Source organism: Sorex fumeus, unplaced genomic scaffold (assembly GCF_029834395.1).
Source record: "Sorex fumeus unplaced genomic scaffold, SorFum_2.1 ptg000033l, whole genome shotgun sequence".
Taxonomy (NCBI): Eukaryota; Metazoa; Chordata; class Mammalia; order Eulipotyphla; family Soricidae; genus Sorex; species Sorex fumeus.
The window spans coordinates 948592-967981 of NW_026606090.1; the positions used below are offsets into that span (position 1 = coordinate 948592).

Here is a 19390-nt window from a genome sequence, read left to right on the forward strand (position 1 = left end):
TCCAGCCTGGATATAGATACATACATATCTAATTCCTGCAATACATTATTATAGTTTTCTATTGTTAATTTTTATTTTAATTTTTGTGCAATTATCTGTTTACTCTTCATTTCTTATTCTTTAAGCATATTGTTCCATACCCTTAAGGAAATCCTTGCAATATTTCCTTGAATGTGAAATTTTTCTTTTTATAGAAAATAATGTTTTTCTTTATATTTCTTTTTGAGGGAAAGTATTTGCTGGCTATGGAATGTTAGACTGATAGTTATAGCTTCTTTGCATCTGTAAAAGTTAACTGTACATCTTAGTTCTTTGTCTTTGAAGATAATTTGTCTAACACCCCTGCAGCTTTTAAAATTAATCTTTAAAAAAAATGGCTTTCTCTAATGCAATTAAGTGGGATTTTTTTGTTATTGAAGTTGTTATACTTGGGACTCATAAGCTTCTTAAATTTGTGGTTTGTTTTATTTCTTCAATTTTAAAGCTTCTCAGTCATTTTATTTATTTACAACCTGGCCGACACAAGTTCAATTCCTCCACCCCTCTCAGAGAGCCCGGCAAGCTACCAAGAGTATCTTGCCTGCATGGCAAAGCCTGGCAAGCTACCCGTGATGTATTCAATATGCCAAACTCAATAACAACAAGTCTCACAATGTTACTGGGCCCACTTGAGCAAATTGATGAACAACGGGAGTGACAGTCACAGTCACAGTGACAGTGAAAATGACTTATTTATTGTGGGGTGGCACACCCAGCGATGCTCAAGGATTGCTCCTGGCTCTGCATTCAGAAATCACTCCTGGAAGTGCTCAGGGGACCAAACAGGATGCTGGGGATTGAACCTGGTTTGGCTGCATGCAGGGCAAGTACCCTACCCAATGTACTATCTCCCAGGATCTTTCAGCCATTTTATTTTTAAATATTGCTTCAGCCTCATGTCTGTTATCATTTTTCAGGGTTCTAACTTTGATGTGTCTTAGATTTTTTCATGATATTCCTCTTATATATTTTTGTCTAATACTACTTTATCTCTTATAATTTGCTTTTATCTTTTTAAAAGGTTCTGATTCTCCAACACGGATCTCTTTCCATTCAGCAATTCTCCCTGATAATGTCTAATCTACTTGAACTTAATTTGTGATCTAAAATCATTCACAGAAGATTTTCATGTTTTTCTTTCCTTCTTATAAAAAAACTCTCAACTTGCTCTGTTTTAGACACACACTGTTTTGGAACCTCAGAAGACCCCTCTGAAGAAGGCTTCAGGTCCCCAAGTGTGAAGTGCAAGGGCATCTAACTTCGTCCCGATTGGATACCCAAGTTCAACCTCTCTCTAGCAGTGCACGACCTGCTCTATTGATTTCCTGCGATCTCTTTAACATCTGCTTGTTAATTTGAAATCTCTGCCTGGCATCTTCATTATGAGGACCTCCTAGGGCTTGATTTCTTTCACCTATTCTTCTGGACCTTAAAAGTATTCTCCTCTCTTGATAGTTATTGATTGTTAAAGTTGAGGTAAGGATGCAATAGGTGAGAGAAGATTTTGAGATATTGCACTGTTCTCCCATTGTTTGTTGATTTGCTCAAGCGGGTCCAGTAACGTCTCCTTTTTGAGACTTGTTACTGAATTTGGCATATCGAACATGTCACGGGTAGCTTCCCAGGCTTTGCTGTGCAGACGAGATACTCTTGGTAGCTTGCCGGGCTCTCCGAGAGGGACAGAGGAATCAAATCTGGCTCGGCCGGGTAGGTGGCTTGCAAGGCAAACGCCCTACCACTATGCTATCGCTCCAGCCTGTTTGAGATATTATGAAGACTAAAGTTATTGTTTTCTATTTGACAGAAGATTGGCTTTGATTTCTTCCAGTAATTTCTAGGCATTCCCAACTCTGGTCCTCTTATTCCATTTAGGGTTGGAAATCACAATAATCTTGGGTTCAGGTCCTGCAATGGAATAGGTGCTGAGTCCTTCCTCCTGCTAAGGCACCATCCCTCACTCTCATTATCCTGGAAACTTGTTTTCCTTTCTGTGCCTATTGAAAATCTTGCTCAGCTTCTCTGCATGAGTAATAGAAGTTTTGGGTCCCATCAGTGCTAACTTGCTCCTTGAAAGTGAAAGTTTTCACTATGGGACTCAAGTGCCCATGACATAGAGTTACAATATTCTTGTATTGTTGGGGGGCCTGTCACTTGGGGAAAGTTCTAGTATTTAAGTGACTCACAAGTGAAGAAGGAAGAGAGGGGGACAGACCGCTAAAATGGACTCTGGAGAGATGGGCAGTGGTAGGTTTCTAGCAAGTGATGTTCAAAGGGAGGGCTCAGGGGCTCATATCTTCTGAGTGAGGAACCTCAGAAGACCCCTCTGAAGAAGGCTTCAGGCCCCCAAGTGTGGAGTGCAAAGGCATCTCACTTCATCCCGATTGGATGCCCAAGTTCATCCTCTGTCTAGCAGTGTGTGATCTCTCTATTGATTTCCTGCTATCTCATTAACATCTGCTTGGCAGCTTCTTTTTATTTACTTATTTAGATATTTGAAATGCAACTTTATTCTGATTCTAAATAAAAAGGAATGGGAATGACAGTAACAAACAAGATTTCACAACTGAATATTGTGATGTGTGATTGTAGCAGTTGTAGATCTGAAACTCATAGGAGACAACTGAAGTTCCAAAACAGCTAAATATGAGGTCCAAAAAATAAAGTTTTTCACTCGAAGCCCATTAATCTCTCTAATCAGCATTAGCTATACAATAAAGTGGCAAACACACTGCACCACTGACATCACAGGACAGTTGCCTATAAGACTAGACTTCTGATGCTGGGCCCCAGCTTCATCTCACAGGTCATCATCTGCATCCGGGAGAGCAGTTGTCTGAGCAACCTCTAAATCGTGCTTGTACTGTGCTGCCAAGGCTGGGTCCACCTCTGGGGGAGCGAGAGCAGGCATGACAGCAAACTCTAAGTTTGGATCTTCGATTAATTTTCTAGCAAGCCAGAGGAAGGGCTTTTCAAAGTTGTTATTTTTTGGCAGAAATATCATAGTAATGCAGATTCTTCTTTTGGTGGAAGACAATAGACTTTGCCTTCACTTTCCTGTCCTTGATATCCACTTTGTTGCCCACAACACAATGGAGATGTTTTCACATACTCAAACTAGATCTCTATGCCAGTTAGGCACATTCTTATAAGTAACTCTTGATGTTACATCAAACATTATAATGGCACACTGGGCTTGGATGTAGTAGCCATCCGGCAGGCCGCCAAGCTTCTCCTGGCCGGCTGTGTCCCACATGTTGAACTTGATGGGGCCGGGGCCGCGGTCGATGTGGAAGACGAGCAGGTGCACCTTGACGCCCAGGGTGGCAACATACTTCTCGAACTCACCCGTCAGGTGGCACTTCACGAAGGTGGTCTTGCCCGTGCCGCCATCGCCCACCAGCATCAGTTTAAACTGCACTTGCGGTTCTCCTTGGGTGACCTTGACCAGCTGCTTCCAGAAGCATCTCCGGAACCGTCTCTTGGCAGCTTCTTGAGGTGTGAAGTCACTCTCCTGCTCGCACTAATGGGGTAATGATCTTTCAGGGACCCATGCCTTTTTGTCGACTGGGGTTCTTACACTTCTCTTTGTGTGTCAGGGTCCTTGCAGCTGACAGCGTGGGTCTAGCTCACTGCTGGTCCATGGCCCCTGCCAGATTTGGCAGGTCCTTGGGGCCATAGCCGCCTGGATATTCTGCTCAGTTGTCTTCTCATCCTCTATCTCCCGGATATTGGTTGAAGGCCACATGTGCACAGTGAGCAGCTCCAACTTAGTCCTGTTGGCTGTGAGACAGGGTTTTGAAAGGGTGGGGGAGGAGAAATGATTTAAGTGGCATTTAAGAGAGATGGATCTGACAGCAAACACACAGTGACATCATGGAGAATGGAAGCAGATGCCAAGAAAAGACGTGCATCTCCTGGGGAGAACTTTGTTTTAAATACCATCCCTGAGTGGGCTGGTTGTGCTTGCCCTTGCTGTTATTTTATATAGGCGTTCCTTATTTTAGACCTGGGAAGGAGAAGTAGTTTTGGTTCTGAGGTACTCATGATATTTGGAGAGGAAGGTAGCCTGGCTCTTTGCTCAGGCATCACTCCTGGTGGTGCTGGCCACAGTCATATATATGGCGAGCTCCTTAGCCTATATCCTCTCTAGCCCCCATAGTATTCAGATCATGTTAAAAACCAGTCAGACATTGGGGAAGGAAACGGTTTGCTTCCTAGGATGTCAAAACTTTCATATACCCTGGAAATTGATATATATCCAGTAAGAAATCTGTTTCACAAAGACTAAGGAGTTCACTTACACATTTTATAAAAAGATTGCGCATGTGCCTTTTTTTTCCATCAGGAAAACATCAATTCTTTGAAACTGAGAATTTCTGAGCCAGGAGAAACTTTAGAAACTATCCTAGCTCAGTCCCCTTAATTTGCAGGTCTGGAACCAGTGCCCAGATTGTTGATGGAACTTTTCCAAAGTGAAACAGCTGGTTAATGGCAGAGCTGGAAAGATAAGCTCTATAATTTGTGTAGTAGCCTTCTTGTGTATTTCGTATTCCAAAACAAATTTTTAAGGACTCTAATAGGGTTAAATGCAATGATGAGTAGGTAAATTAGAAAGTTAAACACCATGTTGTTATTCATTTATAGATGAAAAGCACACATTTAAAAATTCTGTATGAAATCATTAATGTGAGGATCAGAGAAGGGGTTCAGGGTGTGTCCCTCAACAACGTACCATAGTACTGCATTCCATATATTTGTTTCTGCTACAGAAGCATTTTTCCCCCTGAAGTTCTCAAAAGAGTGCATGAATCACGAAAGATGGAAGAAATCCACACCTGAGACTTTAGATGGTAGTGTCAGAATGCAATATGAGCATATTGTCTGCTGAGGGCCTGAGTTGTTGGAGGCTGGAGCTTTGGGGGAGCACTTTCCTGGGAAGGCCCCCACATTCTACTTGGGGAGAAAGAGAAGATACGGCATGACAGATAAGAAATACTCAGGTCAGATGAGTCCCAGTTCAGTTGTTTTCTTCTCCTCCTGTTTTCTTTTTCCCTTCTTCCTCTTCATTCTTCCTTATTTCTCTCCTTCCCTTCCCCTTTCCTTCCTCCTCTCTTCCTCCTTATTCCTATTTTCTGTTTCCTCATGCTACACCCAGTAGTGTTCAGGTGCTACCCCTAGTTCAGGTCTCAGGAGTCACTTCTGGAACTGCAGGGAGCAAACTGGGGTTGGCCGTATGCAAGGGAAATGCTCTATTCCCAGAACTATCTCTCTGTTCCATTCCAGTGCAGTCTTTACCCATCAGAGCAAGATTATACTAAGAGCCCCTAAATAGGAAACGAGAGGAGTTATAGAATTAATCTCAATCTCATATAAGAAATACCTTCAATTTCTTTATAGACTTTCAATTGTGTGACTGTAGTTGTCTTTAGATACATTTTATCTGACATGTGCTGATCCCAAGATGAGAATAACTTTTTAAAAACTATGTTTTAGCAGTCTTATAACTATATTGTGTTTGAGTAATCTTTGTTTGTTTTTGAACTCCACCCAGCAGTGCTCAGCACTTATTTCTGGCTCTGTGCTCAGGGACCACTCCCGGCAGGGCTCAGTGGAATTTGATTGGCACCATATAAAAGCTGATCTAACCTAAGTTGGTTGCATGTAAGGTATATGCAGCCTTAAATGCTGTACTATTCTCTAGTCCCTGTGTTTGGGTCTCTAATCAATTTCTACTTAAATTTTGTATGTTGCAGGGCCAGAGCGATAACATAGCGGGGAGGGCATTTGCCCTGCAGTGTGGAATCCATGTAGAGCTCACTGTCCTTCCCTTATTGAATTATCTTGACATGCACGCATATTTTATTCCTCTAATACATAAACATCTCTATCTCTAAAGCTCTGTTCTGTTCCTGTGCTTTATATGCTACAACATTACACCATAAGCATGGAATTCAAATAAGCCTTGAAACAAGGAGTTGTCTGTTCTAACTCTTCTTATTCTCCATGCTTTGGCTATTCCAGTCCCCTTACCTTCCTACTTTTTAATCAGTTCACCTATTTATAGGGAAATACCAAAATACCAGCTGAGGTTTTAGTGGGAAGACATTGAGCCTATCATTTTATCCAGGGGCAGCTGATGTTGGGACTCTGTATCGAGTATTCCCATGCAGAAACATGGTGTACTTGGCATGTTGGAGAACCTGAGAGATTGAATCCCCTGGGCAGAGGCACAGCCTGTTGCTGGCAGAGAAGGAGGAAGTCAGGTGGGGGGTGGGGGTGGAGGAGGGGAAGGTAGCATCAGAACCCTGCAGAATTCTTCAGTGTTTGCCTCCAGCTAGTTCATAGCTGACTTGAATATTTGTTCATCTCTTTGACTTTCAAAGAGTTCTTGTCTCTCCTCACCTTTTCAAGTCCCTTCTATAACTTTATTTCAAATACCATTGAAATTTTTTGCTCCTGATGTTAGTAGCTAGATGCTGTGGGATCTCTGAAGGAAGGAAACCATAGTTACCAAACAATGGATTTCAGGGAGCACTGATATCGGGATGGAAGGACTGGAGAGAGCTGGTGGGTAAGATTAAGAGTTCAATACTTTGGTGAAGGGTTTTTCTTTCTTATAGTGTCTTCAGTCTTTGTTTCTTTTCTCCTCCTGGAGACAACAAGGGCAGAGATGCATGGGGACGAGGAAACATGGATTGCAACTCTCTTAATTTGGGAGAGCCATGTTCCTAACTTCTTTATGACTGCAGTGTCAGTTTGCACTTCAAAGTTTTATTTCTTGAAGTCATCTTGCTTGTAATGTATTTTTTAGCATCTCAGACAACCTTACTGTTGCCCCCTTTCATCTTCAGGAGGCCCTGGTTCAGTGTCTGAAAAGCAAAATTCAGATTTCTTCTCTGATTTCGAGAGAAATTCAGCAAATCAGGACTTCTGCTTTTATCTCTGACCAGCTGCTTTTTTAGCTTCATTCAACCTGAAACAAGAAGTCAGTATGCTAACAAGGGACTCTGAACCTCCATGGTCCCTGAACCTCCATCACGCAGCACCAGAACAAGATATGGCATGAATTTTCTGTGTTGACGATGCTACCTTCCACCAGAACAGAGAGGGTTTATTTATGACTCAAGTCAAATAGATAGCAACCACATTATAAATTTGTGTGTGTGTGTGTGTGTGTGATGAGATGGGGGATGCACATTACATAAAGCAATATAAGATAGTTCAATTGGTAGTACAATGGGGGAGATATAGAAACCAGCTGTTGGGGATCAGGATCTGAACCAAGGGTAACATCCAGAGCTTTTGATGGTTTTCAACTTGCGGGAAGTTGATCATGGGTCACATCCAGAGCTTCAGATGGTTTTCAGCTTGCATAAAGAAAGGGGAGGGTGATTTTTTTAGAGCAAAAGTCTTTGGTGGATTCTGAAAAACTCTGAAGAGCACTTCAGGACTACAGGGCTAGAGTTCAGAAGCATCTCAGGTCAGCCTAATTTAACATCTCAATTTATTCTGCATCTCAGAGGTACAATATCAGGACCACCTCTACATTTTGACATATGCAGGACCTCTCAGCCCAGTCTGATTTTTCACATTTTATTGCCTTTTTCATGCCTCTTTATCAATATATTTATTTTGGAAAACAAAGACTTGATTTTTTGGTCACTAACTTTAGTCCTTGGATCTTCAGTGATCTTCACCATGAATCGACATCATAACAATGTACGTGCATACAACAATGCATCCAAAACAGCCAGAGAAACACAGGCAGTTCCTTAGTCACTGAGGATTCATACTTCTAGGTTAAAGTGTAAACAGAAATTTAAGCAACTCTGCACTACACATTCTCTTGAGTCATGTTGTTCACTAGATCCTGAACGCCCCTGTAGTACAGTTTCTCATTTTTTTTTATTATTGTTTTTTAAAAATTTTTATTGAATCACTGTGAGAGCAGTTGCAAAGCTTTCGGGTTTAAGGCTCGGTCATACAATAATGAAACACCCATCCCTTCATCAGTGCCCATTTTTCACCACCAACAACCCCAGTATATCCCCCTTCGCACACTCTCCCCATACCTGTGTGGCAGATGGTGTCCACATTACTCTCTTCCTACTTTGATTACATTCTATATTTCAACCCCAGTCCCACCATTGTTATTTGAGATTTCCCCCCAATACTTATGTTCTGCCGAAAAGGCAACATTAGACACTTTGTTTTCTACAGCTGATTATGAATAGCATACGATTTTGGAATTCTGGAATTTTAATAATTAAACCTGGAGGGATTTCTGCTAAAAGCCGCTGGATTCTGTGAGTTGTTTCTGAGTCTCTGGGATCATGGCCATTTAGCACCTTGATCAGGAGCCAGAGAGGCTATTCGTGGGCGGTAACTCGGAGTCCCGATGGGGTGGGCAGGGAAGGGCCGGCCCCACCCCCATCCCGTGAGGCCTCCTGTGCCTCCTTACTGTGGGCCCAAACCTGTCTGTCCATTGGCCTCTGGAAGAAGTTTCTCATGTTTTGGTCTTCCCATATTTATGTCTCTCTCTGAATCTTTTCTTCTCCAGATGCTTCCAATTCTTGGGGGCTGGAGCAGTGCAGTGGGTTGGATGTTTGCCATGCACGAGCTCACTCAGATTTATTCCCGATATCCCATTTGGTTCCCTAAGCACCACCAGAGCCAGGAGTAATCCTCTAAGCATCGCCGGGTGTGGCTCCAAATCCCAAAGGAAACAAGAGATCCTTCCCATTCTTTCCCTAGTATCATAAACTTTCTTCTTGGAGCTTGTATCTTCATTTCTAACTCTCTCTATTGCCCTTAGAAGTAGAATGGACTCAATGTCAAACACCATCTTATACAGTTAACAGGAGCATTTCTATTTTATTGTCATTGTCTCCACAAATGTCACATGTCATTAACTGATATTTTAGCCGTAAGATGACTTTGATGGAAGGACTCAATCTGCACTGTGAAGAAGGTTGCCTAGAGCAAAGAAATGGCACCACTTTGGTTATTGAAGCTTCAGGAGTGTGTGGTGGTGGTGGTGGTGGTTGGGGGGTGGGGGGAGGGAGGACAGTGGTAAACACAGTAACACAGTCTTGGTCTTAGAAGGCCAAGACTCAACTTGAGGTGCTTCCCTCTCCAACATCTGTGCCATTGACTAAGCCTCATCAGCTGGAGACCTAGATTTGTCAACTGTGAAGTGGTGACCATTTAGCTCTGGGCTGTGACTTAGTGATTAGAGCACCATTGACTTTCCATGACTGAGACCTTGGGTTCTAAAGCTGGTTCTGCAAAATTAAGAAAGTAAATAAATAAGGAAATGTGACCATTTACCTGTTGTTACCCAGGCCACTCACTGCGTTCTACAGTAACTTTTAGAACTTCCTCTTTTGCGGGAGCCAGAGGCAGTGGGGGAGAGAGAGAGATTAAACAGGATCCCTGAAGTTTTATCAGGGCTGATGTGTATGAATGAAGAGAGCAGGAGGGAGACCCAGGCTTGTGACAGCCTCCTGCTGTGAAACCACTTTTGTGCTCAGGGTTTCACTCCTGGAGCTGGTTGGGGGACCATATGTCTGGGAGCCCAGTGGAGGTTGTCCCCATGCAGGCCAAGGGCTGTAACCCCTATATTTTCTCTCTGATTCTCAACCCTATTTGAGTTGGGGGTGATACTAGCTCTAGATTACGAGACTTGGAGACTCATTTTGCCAGGATGAACTTGTTCAAATGCTTTCCTGGGTGTGGTGAATTATGTGCACATTCAAGATGAGGCTGGGGTGGGGTAGAACTCTCCAGAGGCCTTCATGAACCACCCATAGCATCCTGGGAGGGCCAGTCAAGCTCCCAATGTTTTTAATGGTTTTTTTTTTCCCCCACTAAGCTCTTCTGATGAGAGGAACAAAAATCTGTGGGCAGATAGTGGTAACTCCAGGCGTGATGTGTCTGAGGAAGACTTGGTAGGATGCTGGGGGTGGACTGTCAAGGCAGCTGGTGCCATCAGTGGAAAGTGTGAGAGAAAGGACCTTTGGAATTAGATGTAAAGAATCTCCGGAGGTGTAGGCATTTAGACTCTGTATGTGTGAGTGTGTGTGTGTGTGTGTGTGTGTGTGTGTGTGTGTGTGTTGCCCAGGGTTGAACTCAGGACCTTATACCTGTGAGGTTTACCCCTGAGCTACGTCTCACCCCAGAGCACCTTGTTGTAGAATATTGCTTTATCACTCTCCACCAAGTCAGATGATTGGTACATAGAGCTCAGACAGCCAGTGTGTGAAACCATAGGGCTGTGGATAAAGCTGGAACCAAGGATGGAGTGGTGAGGTGTGGCAGGGGTTTTGCTGGTAGAAGAGACCTTGGAAGGAGAATGGAGTCAGTCTTCTGTTCTTTTTTTCACTGATATCATAGGAGGGAATGTGACTGGCCACTGTGAGGAAGGAGGAAGATGATATCAGTAAGGGCAGGCACACTTGTTTCTATCCTGGGCCATGTGAATGCATGTGAATGCCATGTGAATGCATAATCCAAAGGCCAGATAATATGGGCCATGTGCAGCTGCTGAGAAGTGTTCATGTCTGTGACATCATGCACTAGGGCCAGACCACAGGATTTTACAGGCCGTCTACAGCCCATGGGCCATCATTGCCTACCCCATGCATTGGCTGGGATGCTAGGATTCCTCTTCTAGGATAGCCAGGTAGGAGTGGCGAGGGAGAAGCTGTGTGAGAGGACCCTCCTGTGCCCCAGGTCTGAATCTGGGGGCTCAGAACTGATGTGAACATCCTCACTTTCTTCTCTCAGGGGGAAAAATATCTCAAAAGAGCAGATACTTAGAACTGCAGGAACATTACTCCATGTTAAAAAAAAATAACAACACCGACACATCTTACAACCTCTAGCCAGAATCTGTAAGGCTGCTGCTATAGCAACACTCACAGACAGGATATCACCACCCCCCAACCCCCCCAAAGCCAATCCCTTCCCGGATTGTCTACCTGACAGTCAACCCTGCCCATGAGCCTGTGTCTCTTACATCACACCCACTAGTGAGGATCCAAAGTAAAGAGACAGAAAATAACATCTCCTAACAATCTGCTTGTCATTTAGAAAAAGCTCCCTGTATAAATGTCATGGAAACAAGCTGTTCTTGCAGAAGGACGAGAAGCAAGCCCTGCCTTGCTGGCTTCCCTTTCAGTTTTAATCTTCCTAATAAAAGGGTAACACAAAGCAAATGTTAAGTGTTTGAAAGCAAATATCTCTGGAGCTTGGTTGTGATGTGGGGCAGCCACCCTCCTACCCCCAACCCCCCACCAACCCCTTAGATGGAAAACTCCAAAAAGGAGGGTATCGAGACCAGCCTCGGCAGGAAGACCAACTGGCTTCTCCAGCTGCTACCCAGAGAACATGAAGAACTCACTAGAGGATGATCTAAGATATAGAGTATTTTGCTTCTAATTGACACTGAGAGGCCTCACCAGCTGGAAAGACCTGTACTGTTCTGTGCCATGAATAGGCATTGGTGGATACACATTGGGAACAGTTTCTCCTGCTTTAATAGTTTTGAGGGATGCCCTGATCAACTTGATTCTGTCTCTGCTTGTGGAGGAGAAGGTCTCGTCCATCGGAGTTGCAGAAAAAAGCAGGGTGGGTGGGTTGGCATTTATGGAGGATGTGGTGGAAGCTGCCTAGAAGATGCTTCTATTCATCTGGGATCAGCAGAGGATGCTCCAGAGGAAGTAGCCTATGAACTAGGTTCTGGGAGTTCAGGGGGCAGGGACACAAAAGGAGAAGAAGGAGAGGAGGAGGAGGAGGAAAGAATTTCCACAGTGAATGAGTGCAAGGACTGAAAGTATGGAGGGGAAGACCAGGACCAAAAATCCATGGGCAGTCTTGAACAGCACAGTTGTACCCAGGCAGGCATGAAGCTGTAGAAGGTTCACTTTAGTCGCATCTTGATGTGCTGATCAGCTTCGGGAATTTCCTGGGAAAAGAACTTGGCTCTCATCTCTACCTAAGGTGGATCTACAGAGATGTACAAAGCAACATGGCGGCGGAGAAGCCAAGAGAAATTAAGTTGTAGGGACAAACCCCAGAGCCTCTGGGGAAAGAAAAGTCCAGAAAAGTAATCCATTCAGCCTGAGAACTTGGCCTCCGCCTGGGAAGTCAAGCAAGAAATGCAGAAGAGACAGTGCTCAGTAGGTGTGAAAGAGGAGATTGTCATATGTAGCCGGTGGGGCTCAAGAGAAAATCTCCATTGTGTGTTTCTCTTAAAGGGAGCACTCAAGGGGAGAGGTTTGTCATTTTTCAAAAAGTTTTATTGGAGGCACCATGATTTACATGCATAAAAATATTCCCAAAGCACTCCCTTTCCCGTACTGTCCACTGCGAGTAGAGGGTGTTTTTTATATTCTTTTTCACTTCAAAGGAAATTGTTCTCATTAACAGGCATGGATGCTTTGTGATACAGCCACCCCCGAGAGTCTAAGGAACAGTGATGGCAGCCATGGTTGAAGACAGCCTTGTGATGGCTGTGGCACTGCCCACAACAACCAGGAAGAGATTTGGAACACACATCCTCTGAGGGAGGAGCGGAAAACTTGGGAGAAGTTCTCTGAAAGGACCTGACTCCCAGCCTCAGACACACAGTGGGAAAGTGCTTTCTGATTGGAGGGTTACAGACTTGGCATTGGGACACACAACGGGAGGATGAACAAGGAGATCAGGGGCTCTGGAGAGAGTTTGTGCTGGGTTCTGGAGGTACATTTGAGATGTGTTCTGCTGAACAGCGCGTCTGAGCTGTGGGCGAGAACTAGAGTAGCCTGTGCTGGGATAGGCAGAGTGGAGTGAGAAGAAGGGCCAGGAGACTTTTCATGAGCAATGGGAAAGCACGAGGGCTGGGCTGGGCAGACTGGATGCAATGAGAAAGGGGCAGGAGGGACAGAAGGACCCATCTCACTAGGACAGCAGCAAATGAGTGACTTGTCTGATTGGCTGTATGAGAAGATGCAAGAAGGAGTAAACATTTATTATGGAGGTTTAGGAGTCAAGAAAACATAGCACAACTTGAATGAATGGACTTTAGACCCAGCTAGATTTAAGTGGTAACTTTAGACCCAGTTTTGGCCGCTTGAAGCCTGGAATATCATTCCACCATTTATTTATTTATTTATTTATTTATTTATTTGCTTTTTGGGGTCACACCCAGCGATGCACAGGGGTTACTCCTGGCTCTTCACTCAGGAATTACTCCTGGTAGTGCTCAGGGGACCATATGGGATGCTGGGAATGGAACTTGGGTCAGCCGCGTGCAAGGAAAATGCCCTACTTGTTGTACTATATTTCCAGCCCCTCATTCCACCCTTTAAAGTGTGTTCCTTGAAGTCTGCTTCAATGTGGCAGTGGCAGAAGGTAGTTGGGATAGAAAAGGGACCCACTGTGACAAAGATCGTTGGAAATGATCACTCCACTCTGAACAAGAACTGAGCTCCGAAAGTAGGTAGAGGAACAAACATGATAATCTCTCAGTATCTGTATTGGAAACCATAATGCCCAAAAGCGGAGGAGAGGGGGATGGAGAGGGAGAGGGAGATGGAGATGAAGAGGGAGAAGCTGTGCCATAGAAACAGGCTGGGGAGAAGGGTGTACAAGCTTGGGGGAGGGGGTGGCGGGAGGGAAACTGGGCACATTGGTGGTGAGAAATGTACATTGGTGGAGGAATGGGTGTTGGAGCACCGTATGACTGAAATCCGATCATGAACAGATTTGTAACTGGATCTCATGGTGAATCAAAAAGTTAAAAAAAAAAGAAGCATGTGTTCCTTTGTGAAAGGGAGGACAAATGGCCCAAGAGTCAGCTCTTGGCTTAAGGCATGCATTTTATGTAACATATTAAAAACATAATTGCCACAAAGAGGAAACAACTTGGGGGTGAGGTGAAGGGAAACTCATAGACTTGTTTTAGATGAGAAAAATGGAATGTACTGGTGTTGCAGGAAGTACATTTCCTTGTGACCCAAGACAGTTTTTAGGATAACTTCTGCTTGTTGCAAGGCTAATGGGCAATTGGACTGTTCCTCAAATTTGAGTGAACCTTGAATTTTTAAATCATTTTCAACTCTGAATTGATGATCCTCATTTGAATATTATCTGTGCCTATAAAAATGCAAAACTGAAGGTAAATTCCTTATGGTTGTTTTTCTATGTATCAAGCTAATGCAGTTTGCAAATAAAGACCAGGAGTCAGGGAAATTCAATTTATAAACATTAGAGAAAGAGAAAATATGATGATGAAATTACATAAGTGATGGTAAAAGGTTATGGCTATTTGTGTCTATATTTATTTGAGTATTTTAGCTTGAGAAAATATAGAGATAGTACTTCAGTTATATTTTGGCCTATTGATACATTTACAGTATAAATAAACTGGAACCAAGTAAAAAAATGTAATTGACTAGAGGAGGAAAATTGTAACTCATAACATACACTGTCAAGAGCAAACTCCACATAATACCTTGTTTAATTTGTTTTATACTGTTGTTGGGGGTCTCACTCAGTGTTGCTGGGGGTGGGATACTGGCTCTGGGGATCTAACTCAGGGCCTCATACACTCAGGGCTTAGCCTCTATCATGGAGTAACCTCCACACTCCAAACAATACTGTCACACACACTGTCCTCCCGTTGTTCATCAATTTGCTCAAGCGGTCCCAGTAACATCTCCATTTTGAGACTTGTTGTTACTGTGTTTGGTATATCGAATGTGTCAGGGGTAGCTTGCCAGGTTTTGCCATGAGTGCGATATACTCTTGGTAGCTTGCCGGGCTCTCCAAGAGGGGCGGAGGAATCGAACCCGGCTTGACCGGGCTGGTTGTGTACAAGGCAAACGCCCTACCGCTGTGCTATGACTCCAGCTATATTACAAGTGACTGCATTTATTAAAAACAAAGTTAACGCTGCTGTAACAGTGAAGTTAGTATTTATATTAATACAATCATTGCTGGAATGAGAAAGAGCAAAATTGCTTGCTAATTCCCAAGTAAAACTAAGGGAAGACAAAATTTGTCTTAAAAATAACTGTACATAAGACAACTTAAAATTTTCATACCTGATCTTGAAAACAATTTTTTGGGGCAGTCCATATGATTTTTCTGGATAGAGCAAATCTTCCTTCCTTCCTTCCTTCCTTCCTTCCTTCCTTCCTTCCTTCCTTCCTTCCTTCCTTCCTTCCTTCCTTCCTCCTTCCTTCTTCCTTCTTCCTTCTTCCTTCCTTTTTCCCTTCTTTCCATAAAGGCAAGCTCCAAAGTAAAATATGGGCCCTGAAGCCAGTGAAATATTCCCTCTCTGTTTCATTTTAGGGCCACATCCTGCAGTGTGGTACCAGGGATTATCCTGGGTTGGCTGTCTGCAAGGCAGACAAAGCTGTCTTAACCCTGGTCCTATATATCTGGCCCCTGTTCTCATTTTAGCTTTTTAAATTTAGGGGTTTTTTTTGTTTTGGGGTCACCCTTGGCAGTATTCAGGACTTACCCCTGGCTCTGCACTCAAGAATCATTCCTGGCTGTGCTCAGGGGACAATATGGGGTGCAAGGAATTGAACCTGGGTCAGCTTCATGCAAGGCCATACATGCATACCCGCTGTATGATCACTCCCACCCCAGTTCTCATTTTTCAAGAGATGACTTAGAAAACCTTATGGGACGAGCACAGATTTCACCTTAGCACCTCACGCCTCTGGATGACCATTCTTGGTCCTTCTAACCTGGGAAAGGCTCTGTTGGTGACAGAAATCCTGACGCTGCAAAGCTCCTGCTGCCTGATTTCTATCTGGCACAGAAACCCTTGTGTTCCTCCATTTCTAAGTCACAGGGTGAAAAATCCTTAGAGGTTGTACAGACCATGTTCTTGGAGACAGCCAGCAGCATTGGACTGCTGCTGCTGCTGTCAAATAGAGGTGGGGCGGGTGTGTGTGGGGGGTCTTCCACCTTGGAATCAATCATCCCTTTGTTCTCCTCGAGCCCCAATTCTGTCTGGGGACACTGACCAGCTCCTTGAGTCATGGCTGTGGCCAATGGGGGGAGAGGGGACAGGGATGGGGGGCCTGATTCAAGGGCCCCGTTCTTTGTTCCTACACATCCTGGGGTCCTAGGGGAACTTTGTCTTTTAATCCATTTCATTTCATGTGCAGAGGGAGAGGAAGTCAATCTCCATTTAAAGACAGCAAGATTGATTTGTATTGCAGGTGGGAACTAGGGAGTTGGAGTCCTTTTGTGAATCTCCCCGACACATGTCCAACTAACGGTCAGCTCGGTGCAGCTTATGGACCCTCCTTCCTGTTCCCTGCTCCCTGTGTGTCTTCACAAGGGACCCAGTGTCAGGAAGTTGGGAGTGGGGGCTGTTCATCTTTTTTCTCATCTGCTTCCAGTGCCATCCTGGCCTGACTTTCCATCCTTCGAGTTTGCATATTGAGTTCTGGAAGGAGAAAACCCACTGTGCCCTTTAAAACTCACCTGCCATGCTGGGTCTGGGGCAGTTTTTTTTTTTTTATCAATGCCTAAAGCTTCTTTCCTATTTTCCTTGATGATCTGGGCTGTGGGATGGGAAAACACTGACCCTGTAGCCGGCACAGTGAGGTGAGATGTGACATCCTCCTAACATCCCCTGCTTCATGAACATGGACATGCTTTGGGAGGAGGAAGTCTTCTGTTTGTTTGGTTTAGGGGTCACCTTGGCAGTGCTGAACTCTGACTCCGGGCTCTGCACTCAGGACTCACTCCTGGTGGGCTCCAAGACCATATGTGGTGATGCAATCAAACCTGGGTGGGCCGCACGCCAGGCAAGAGCTGGAGACCTGCTGAACATCTCTCCAGTTCCGAAGTCTTGTTGGATTTTTGGTTGGTTTGTTTGTCTTCTGGGCTTCCCAAGCAGTTTCAGGAAGCCTGCCTCTCCCGCCGCCCCCCTCCTCAGTGCCATTCTCAGCCAACTGGGCTAGCAATTCTAGGCCAGTGACTCTCAGGCCCCTGTGGGATTCCTGGGCCCCAGGTTTGTCGTGGGGGTGGGGTAGGGGGCAGAGCTGCATGAGGCGATGCTCAAGGTATCAGGTGGGGCCAGGAATCAAACCCAGATCAGGTGTACGTATGCAGGTGCTTGAGCTCCAGCTAAGTTGCTGCAATATGCGTTATTTTAATGCTCCTGCAAATTGTACCTTTTAGAGATTTAGAGTTTATAATTACTGGTTGTTTTTGAAGCTTATAATTATTGGTTGTTAATTGGCTTTTCTCTATTAGCCTTTATCCAGAGATTTTACTGACTTTTATTAATTTGTTAATTTGATGATTAAAATATTTTTGCAAGTTTGTGTTTTTTTTTAAATTTTTATTAGTGAAACACCATGAGGTGCAGTTGTAGACTTACAAATTTTTGTGCTTGGCTTTCAATTATATAATGATCAAAAACCCATGCCTCCACAAGTGCCTATTTTTCACCACCACGGGTCCCAGTATCCCTCCCACCCCCATCCCCCTCATCCCACCCTGCCTCTGTGGCAGGGCATTCCCTTTTGTTCTCTCTCCCCTTTTGGGTGCTGTGGTTTGCAAAAGAGGCATTGAGTGGCAATCATATTTGGTCTATAGTCCACTTTCAGCATGCTTCTCCCATCCTGGGAGGATCCTCCCAAAACCCTTTATTTGGTGCTCCCTTCTCTATCTGAGCTGCCTTTTCCCTTAGCATGTGTGGCTAGCCTCCAAGCCATGGAGCAAATCTGGTAATAATCTCGGCCACTCGTGGTTTTAATCATAATGTCTGTATTACTATGAAACCTTAACAATATTGTATGGACAATTTAATATTTTAAATTTTTGTTCATGAAATAATTGATAATGTATTTATTATAATAATAATTATTTTTAGTCAGGTTTTAATAGAGAAGATTTTCATTTCTCACAGAAATAACTGAGAAATATTTTAAAATTTTTATAATTTTGGGGGGGAAGTTTCACAGTCTAGAGTGTTTAGAGGTTCTTCATAGCTCAGTGGTTGGGGTAGCAAGAAGTACCAGGGGCCAAATCCTTGATTTCCACATGCAAAGCAGGTGCTTCACCCCTTTGTGCCATCTCCCTGGCCCCAAATTTCTGTTCTTATTATTAGTTATTTAATGTTCAGTAAATTTCATCGATAGGTGTATATTGCCTTGACATTTTCTATGGTGAAGGTTTTAATTTAAATTCAATTTCTTCAGTAATACAGGACTCAATATTTTATATTTCTTCTCTCATTAGTCTTTGCAAGTGATAGTTTTTCCTAGAAAACAGTTTTATATAAAGTTTCAAACTTATAAATTATTCAAAATATCCTCTTTTATTATCCATTCTCTTTTGTAATGCTTCCTAATTATTATTTGTCTTGACTATACGTGCTCCTAATAAAACTGGCCAAGAGTTTCATCATTTTACAGATCTGTTCAAAGAACCAAACTGTGGTCCAGGGTCTCCCCAGAAATTGTCGGTTTGCTGCTCTATTGAGTTATAAATTTCCTCCTCTTTGGTTCCCCCATTTTAAAGCAATGTATCTCATTCTAAGCATGAATTTGATAGAACATTACAATACTGGTATTGGATTTTTATTATTATTTCAGGGAGGTTACACACATTAAGACTTGAATGCCAACAAAGGAGGTGTTCATAACTGTGTTCTTGGTGTAGGAACAGAGATTTCAAGTAAAAGCTAGAGGTCTATATAGACAATGTCAGTGTTTTAAATACCCCCTCCATTTTTATGAACTCAGCTACAGATTTTAGCTCTTTATGTGATAAATATCAATATTTTCTTTCTACTTAGCAGCTGCTTCTCACCTTATAATCTTTTTTTTTTAACTCTTTTTTGCTTTTTTGGGTCACACCTGGCAATGTACAGGGGTTACTCCTGGCTGTGCACTCAGGAATTACTCCTGGCGGTACTTGGGGGACCATATGGGATACTGGGAATCGAACCTGGGTCGGCTGTGTGCAAGACTAACACCCTACCCACTCACTGTGCTATCGCTCCAGGCCCTCCCTTTTTTTTTTTATCTTGATATGAAAATTTATTATTTTAAATAGTGATTTAGATCAGTGTTGTATTTAGTTTTTGGTGAAGCAAGATAGTTTTTACTGAAACTTATTTAGAAATATGTGAGGGGAGAGAAAGAGAGAAGTGCGTGTTTGAGAGAGAACACAGACTTCTCCAGAGTGGAGAGAGACAAGCAAAGCGAGATGAGCAAGACATACATTCAGAGGAAAGCAGACTCTTAAGAGCAGCCTGACCAGTGTTTTGTGGTCTCAGGATTCCAGAAGCCCTTCAGGAAATCAGAGAAATTCACCTGTGCAGTATTCT

General features: G+C 43.6%; 1 pseudogene; it reads right to left on the bottom strand.

The window, feature by feature from the left end:
- Positions 1-2836: 2836 nt before the first annotated feature.
- Positions 2837-11648, bottom strand: LOC130025967 (GTP-binding nuclear protein Ran-like; annotated as a pseudogene).
- Positions 11649-19390: the final 7742 nt, after the last annotated feature.